Source organism: Anser brachyrhynchus (genome assembly GCF_964034855.1).
Source record: "Anser brachyrhynchus genome assembly, chromosome: 1".
In the NCBI taxonomy this organism is placed as follows: domain Eukaryota; kingdom Metazoa; phylum Chordata; class Aves; order Anseriformes; family Anatidae; genus Anser; species Anser brachyrhynchus.
In genome coordinates, this window is record NC_137694.1 from 52,184,137 (window position 1) to 52,192,122 (window position 7,986).

At 36.0% G+C, this 7,986-nt stretch overlaps 1 long non-coding RNA gene across 1 annotated transcript; it reads right to left on the reverse strand.

The window, feature by feature from the left end:
* Nucleotides 1-426: 426 nt before the first annotated feature.
* LOC308188268 lies at nt 427-6,572 on the reverse strand. Its single transcript, XR_013945306.1, has 5 exons — nt 6,534-6,572; nt 4,045-4,099; nt 3,412-3,484; nt 2,102-2,227; nt 427-638 (listed from the first exon to the last, which is right to left on the reverse strand). It is a non-coding gene; the product is annotated as an uncharacterized lncRNA (long non-coding RNA).
* Nucleotides 6,573-7,986: the final 1,414 nt, after the last annotated feature.

A 7,986-nucleotide genomic window follows, 5' to 3' on the forward strand; every position in this document is an offset into this window, starting at 1 on the left:
AAAGGCATTTAAGCCCAGATTCATATCTCCAAGTCTTTGATTTTGAATTATATTATAATCTTTCCTCAAAGGAACCTACAGAAAAACGTGCAATCGTCAGAGCTTTCCATGAATTAACTGAGTGAAAAAAAAATGAATGTGCTCCTACCTCTGATAGGCAAAATCATGTTTATCTTTATTACATGTGATTCTTTAGGCTATTTGGTCGGTTAGGGAACTGTCTGTTTAAATAGTAGCTTTCAAAGGACTTCAGAAAAGCTGCCAAAACCTTAATTTTTCCTCACTTCTCTTTACACTTCATGATCAGAATTTTGTCTTTTGGTATACAAAGACATACTAAGGAAACATCAGATCCTATATGAACAAACTGTGCCTGGTGGTTCTGACACCCTTGAGGGGTAGGTGCACCTGGGAAGATACAGGAGGCTGTCCTGAATAGCTGGAAATTAAGGACTTTAAAATTAAAGGGCCTCATATTACAAGCTATTAGGGAAGAGGATACTTTCTAAACAAATTAGGCCTGAAAGAGTAATAACTTGGTGTGTTTCAGGGTATGTATTTGCCATTGAAATGCCAGGAACAACGAGAAAAGAAATCTGTTTTCAGCATGGCTTTCTTCAACTTTTATGTTGGAAAACCTTAAATCAAAAAAAAAAAAAACCACACTATTACAAATGAAAAAAATGACAGCTTGTTTTTTTGCCTGTGAAAAAGACTGTTTTCCCATTTCAATTTTTATATTCATAATGAAGGTCAGAAGTCTTCCACTGGAGCTGCTTTTAGAAATGAACACAAGGCTTTTGCAGCTTTTCATGTTATATTTTTTTTCATTCTGAATCGAATTCTAATTTTATTTACTTGAGGTTTTATATTTCAGTCACCAGAAGTAATTTTTGTTCCTTAGTTCTCTTTATTTAAGCCTTTAGATTTTTTTTCATATGTCCAATCACTTTATTTTTAATTATGTTTCCAGTTTTAACTACACATCATTTCACTTAGGTCAACTTTCTTTTACATTTCAGACTCCTTTGAAAGGCCTTTAGATCTGAAATAAATCTGCCCCTTTATTTCCTCTTTCCCTTGTAAATTCTGCTCAATTTATTCTAGCCAGTCTGGTTCTGATTTATGTTTCGTTTATTTACATTTCATTATTTTCACCTTTTAAACTTTTTCACCCTGTGATTTCTTATTTTCCAATTCTTCTCAACTGCTTGCAAGTGCTTCCCCCACACCTATTAAAAAAATCTTATTTTTATTGTATTTTTCCCCATGCTCAAAGGCTTCCTTCAAAAAAATTTTTTTTCCTTGTTCTTGATCATACTTTCTTTTCTTTGTAGCATCTTTGACTAGTACTTTTGAAAACAGCTGAAAACTGTGCAGCTCTTTATAACACAGCTTGTGAATTTCCTATTATGCTTAATACCTAAGATAGCTAGCTTTTCTGCAAAGAAGACTTGGAAATAGTTTAGGATTTTATTAACATCTCATTTTAAAAAAAGAAAAAAGAGAGGGTGGGAACATATTAGTCTCAGTCTGGCATGTTTCTTCTCACCATTTTTACTGTGTTAAAAAAAAAAAAATGAGGATCTGTTTTGCTCTGCATTAAGACTGGCCCCAACATGGAAAGAGAAAAAAGGACTTGTTATGAAGGGAGAGGCCTGATAAAAATCATGATGGAATATTGAAAATAACATTAAAGGCAGTATTTTGGCTCTTTTCTTTTTAACAGCTTGAAGGGAAAAAACAAAAAGAGGGAGAACAAGAACTAACTCTGTTCTATTTCACACTTTTAAAAGAAGTTGGCTTGACTGAGACAAAAAAGACTCACCTCATGTTCATGTTTTCTAGTTTTGTTCGTTTTTTAATTTTGAGACTGCATTTTCATTCGCCATTTCTGAAGTCTTATAAACTTTTAATCTACACATACTGACAATACTATTTTTCCTTTTGGATTTCAGTTTTCATACCATTTCACTATTTGAAGAGGGAATACCTTTTAAACCTGAAGCTGGCATAATAACTATACATTGTTCAGCACAGTATGGGGGACAAAGCTCAAAGGAAAGATCCCCATTTATTTTACAGGACATAAAACTGATACTTACTTTTTTTTTTAAAGTTTATAATTACACAATGACATCTGGAGCATTCAATGACTTCCACGGAAAATTCCTGTTGCCCTCTGTATTCTGTTTATTGCAGCCTGGTTTGTAGTGTCAGAATCTCTCTGATGAGAACACATGAATTATTTAAGTGTTTTGATCTTTAATCTTTATTGGCCTGGTGAGGTTGGTGTACAGGTGATCCCAAATCTACAGCAGGAATTGAAGTTAGGTTGGCTGGGTATGGCAAACATTGTGATGGCTTACCCAGCCCTCATGCTGTGATGCAGAAAGGGTGAATGCATCGGATTAACAACTCATTATGTTAAATCATACCTTTTGCACTTCATGCAGGACAACTCCCAGTTGGACTCCACTTCAGTTACCATTACTACATGTGCCACAAGGCAGAAATGCATTTCTTGCACTACTATTCATTGATCAGAAGAATCTGACCACATAACATTTAAATGTTTCTAAAGGTCAAAACGGGAAAGTTTTTTTTTGATTATAGGATTTAATATTTGTACTTTTACAAATAAACTACTTTCTCTCCAAAACAAACCTTTAAAATGCAAAAATAAATCATTACTTTTTATAGCAGCAAAATACAGGTTTAAGTCAAATTCTTGTACTGACTATAGGTAACTACATAACCTTAAAAACTCAGGAATCTCTTTCTAAAGAGATAGTATTTACTTGAAAACAAAACATGAAATTGAAGTTTGTATGCAATCAAAAATTTCATTATAAGGATATGCTTTTCTTCCTCCTCCTCCCCCCCCCCCCCCGCTTTTGAAGCTGGATTTTTCCTTGAAGTGTTTCAGCTGTAGAGAAATAAAGAGGAAAGGTTCCAAGACTTTTTAATAATTCAGAATGGAATCAAATAAAATGAAAACTTATTGTCCTGGCCACCACTCTCATTAAATACTTTCAAAAAAATGTTTGATGACTGAGAAATTGATAAATGGTTGCTCCTTTGGGTAAACAACCTAAATCACATGACATTTGTCTCATTGGTGCTTAGATTTTTTTTTTTTCTAAGAACCCTTTTTTAATAACGAAATTAGTTTTCAATTAAATGGAAAAAAAACAGTTTCCTCAAACTCTTTTGACTAATACCCAGAAGTCTGGCAAGAATGCTAGCTCTTTAGCCAACACACACACAAGTTTTGAAAGATTATGGATAAAAACGTCCAGGTTTCAGTTTCTTAAAGTAGAAAATATCAGTGTTTGGGATTTTAGGTTTGACAAATCTAAGTTTCCCATTAAAAAAAAAAAAAAGTAGAGGAAGGGGAAACATACTTACGAAGAACCTTTTCCATCTCTACTTTCCAATTAACTCTCCTACTTTGCAGGAGTTTGAGTTTATAAAGGTCTGTCTGTGTGAAATGAAATTATACTCTGTAGACTCTGTCATTTGAACTTACTCTATTTCTCAGTTGCTAAAATCTTGAGACTTGCACATTTTTATTAATGATTCAGATTATTAGTGTTAACATACACATTTAAGTCTCATTGTTCTGCCTAAATTGATTCTTATACAAATTTTCACAATTATGAAAACTAGACATTCTACTGATATACATGAGTTCCGCATTAAGAGATAAGTCGTCATATGAGCAATTCCTTTTCTTTGGGAATCTCAGATTTGCAGCAGTTTCAGAAAGGCAAATCTTCCTCAGCAACAGGGATTGGCAGAACTCTGAGTTCACATGCCAATATAGCTTCTAAACAATGGTTTATTTTCAGACTAAGAAATATAGTTCAAAAACATTTAAAAGCCATTCCTTGTAAAACATGCAATATAATAAAACTATCAGTTAAGCAATTTGACTCCATATTTCAGAATATGTACATTTATGTGGATAACAGAGGAATTATATTTTTATGTCTGTGGGTAAGTATTTGAGGTTAGAGTGTGAAACAGTATTAAGCTCACATTTCCTTGGCTTTGCTCAGGTCTCATTCATCTGCTTTTCAGAAGTGGTTGTGTACTATATGGGAAAAAATCATAACAGTTATGTATGTTAACAGCTGTCCTCATTGTCAATTTATTCACATGTAAAGGCATCCCACAAATTTCTTCAAGATAAAGGCAGCAAAAAAGACATAGGAAAGAAATAATAGAAAACAAAATGACAACAGATGATTAGACTAGAAGTTCTATCTATAAACACTCAGTTCCTTCATTCTAGCTTAAGGCAATAAACTCTACATAACAAAATAATGCTTGAATACAATATATTACATAAGAAAATGCCTTGGTTTATGTTTCTGTATGTTATATATCTACACGTACGTAGCTAGATATATAGGTAGTTAAACTTTAGACACAGATGCTTAGTAAGGGAGTAATCTGCCATCACAGCAAGAGAGAGATCAAGGGAAGAAAGGCAGTAAAAATAAAGGAGAAAAAAATGTCTGTATAACATGAAAACTTGAGTTTGAAGTTCAGTAAGGAGTTCCAGAAGGGATGGGAAACTAGTTATAACATGTTACTGCAGGACAATACTGCCTTTTCCTTTTGCTGGGTGTTCTGGATTTCATTTGTACAAAAAATCGGGGAAAAAAAAAATCAGTATTTGCTTAAGGACAGATTCCTGAGGGATAAAGTGATACAGGAAGTACTGTTAATTTGCTGCTTTGAGCAGCATCCCATTGTGTCAGAAATGTGATATTACAGGTCCCTATAAAAAAGGAAGAATACTGGCTTAATTTGGGGATGGAGTTCTCATTTTTGCTGTTCATTGGTGGTGTGACATACATTAAAGAGGGTATAAATATCTGTTCTGTTCAGAGGAAAGAATAATTGTTTTGCACGTGTTATTTATTAGATGAATTTCCTAATTTAAAAAGGCAGATTCTTAAACCTTTCAAGATGCTAGTAAGTCACCAGGAGAAAATTCAAAAGTGTTATAACTCCACTGGTTTCAAGGCAGTAAAGTACCAATACCATGAGTACATTATCTCTGAACAGCTCTCTAAAAGTTGTCTTCAAATTGCTATACCTGACTATGCCACACACAGGATACAGAGCACAAACTGCTGGGGTACACAGGAAATACTCATCTTTACAGCAGATGCAAGCTTGTGTCAGGACTACACCACAGGCCACCTTTAGCAGCCTGATTTTTAGTCAGGCAAAAAATTCCCCTGTATCAAAACATCTACAACATGTAAACATGTACCACAACTGAAAAGAAAAAAATAGGGGTGGGGGGAGGGCTGTCATTTACTATGTAGAAGTTGATTTAGCATGAATGCAAGCTGAAAAGGTGGTTAGCCATATGATTAGGGGAGCAAGGTACTAAGGTGTTTATGGATAGAGGATGCATGCCATCACAGCTCTAGCATCAAGTGTCTTGGGAAATTTGTGAAAGGAGATTATGTAACAACTGGATTTGGTAAGAAGCATTTTCACACAGAAATACTACTATGCATAGATTACTGTGTTAAGGCATGGCTACCATCACTGAGAGTACAAGAGCACACTATAATAAATACTTTGTGGGCCTGCTTTTTACAATGAATTACTTGATTCCAAGCAGAAGAAAAAGTACAAAGCACCCATCCATAACTTTTTTTTTTGTACTGCCAACAGGAAACAAAAAAGAAATATGCTTGTGTCTAGTTCTGAAAGATGCTTACATCCCTTCACCTCTGGCCTAGCAACAGCACATCCATGAAAACATCTGTGGCACTGCCAGTACCTTGGGATCCCTCTGAAATCAACCTAGAGGATATATTTATGAGCAATAATCTACTTGCAGCTTAATGGAAAGGGAACAGAGGGTTGTCACAGCTGGACTTCAGTCCTCGTTAGACTTCAGCTGACAAAGATAAGAGTTACCAAATGGATCCAAAATATATATCCTAGGTCTTTGCACTCCTAGTCTTGTCCCTTCCCAACCAGCTTGTAGACAGGGTTTGGAGGATGTTGTAATCCTTGATTTAAGTAATCATTCTCTGTTCCCTCAGCCATGTACAAACTGCTTTGTTGCTATAACAGAAAACCATAGCAATTAAACTTAACCTAAAGTAACTGCATCTCAGTTACTACTTTCAAGTTAGGACCATCAGTCTCACTTCATTTCTACTAGGATCATAGAATTTGTTCACCTTTGAGTTTAAGTTGCTTGGGTCTTCAGCTGGGACAGATATACATTAAAGCATAGATGCTCTTCTCCACTTTTGAAGGACACTACATGTTTACACCATTTCTTAAATCACATGGAAACTGAAAGCACACTCAGAGGATTAGCATATCTTATAGTTAACTGCTTTCTGCAAGAAAGGAACTAGGTTCAGACCTACAACAGAAAGATTACTACTCAAACCTGACATTTTACATCACCAGACTCCTTAATCTCAGCTCCAAATACCCAGCCTTCTTACTTAGTACCCTTTGACATAATTGAGAATACTTACAACACTTCATATAGCTATGCTTAGCCCATTCATAGTGGAGAAGGAACAACAAAGAAAACCAACAATTTTTGCCACCTATATTTTTATATATGAAGTACCTCTGCAAGACCCTATCAAGTTGGCTTCTTTGATTACAATTCCCAGCAGCTGTGCAAGACATGGCCTCTCAGTCACTTGATGCTGACTCGTGGTGATTCATCACATCAGACAAGCTTAAAGTAAGACAAATACAAGACTTATTTAGGAAGAGAAGTCTTTAGGTACAACATAAGACGCAAAAAATTGCCAAATAAATAATCAGTTGTGTTGGCATTTGCTATTGTTCATCTTATTTCCCCCTTGACAAAGTTGTGTAAGGGGCTTAGATACTTCATTATCTTCAGGACAGTCAGACATGGACTAGCCTAAACAGCACTGGATATGGCATTTCTGTTAACAGAATAGGTTTTTTTTTTTTTTTTTTGCCTGCATGGTCTAAAAAGGGCTGTTGTGAGACCTAAGATAGGTATTGGAGAGACTTTCTTCTGTACGGCTCCCAGAGGATAGGAATGAGTCATACATCTCCAGTTGCCACAGAAGAAGTTATATACTTCACTCACAATAATTATGTCAATATATTTATTTATACAACACAATATATTTATTGATATGATGTAGTGATCTAACAAAGCTTAATCATAAATAAGACACTGACTTAATGAAATTCAAGGTGGTATGATGCATCCATTATTTACTGCATAGAGCATGGGTTAAGTCAGACACATGAGGAAGACCCTCCTGTTGAAGCACGAGGTTCAGAGTACACCCCCTTGCTTGCTAAACTCCTTGAACCGAAGAGGTAAGGAGCTTAGGCACAGCTGAATCCATTCCTAGATGGGAATCCCATTCCCAGATGGGACAACAGTTATGTCTAAGGATTATATGTGCACAGACAAGCTAAGATATGATCTTTGAGAAGCTTACAAAGTTTAGCAAGCTGTTAGTCACTTACTGAGGATCTGCTGCAGCAACGAATCTCTGGTGAGGAATGAGGGACCTCTGCAGCAAGCATGACCTTGAGAGTCAGCCCTACTTAAGGGGAGATCCTGTCATGTAGCCCTCTGCTGTGCAGAAGGGCCTAAAGGGCTCTTGGCCTGCTCACTATTTATTATTAACATGGAGGGCAAAACCCCTGCCCCTCCTTCCCCGTGTATCTCTTCTAAAAAGCTTGTAGCCCTTTATTGCAGTGTTCCAATTTTATGATTTGTCCCACCATGCTTCTGTAATAGAAATTAGGTCATAGTTTTCTAATTGCACCATGGTTTCCAACTCCTCCAGCTTGCTTTTCATACTCCATGTATTGGTGTTGAGGCACTTCAGCTGGGCTCTGAGCTGCTGCACCACCTTTTTAGAGGCCCCTTCCCTGATTCATTTGGGACAATTCACAGGTACTTTTCCCTGTTGCTTCCTAAAG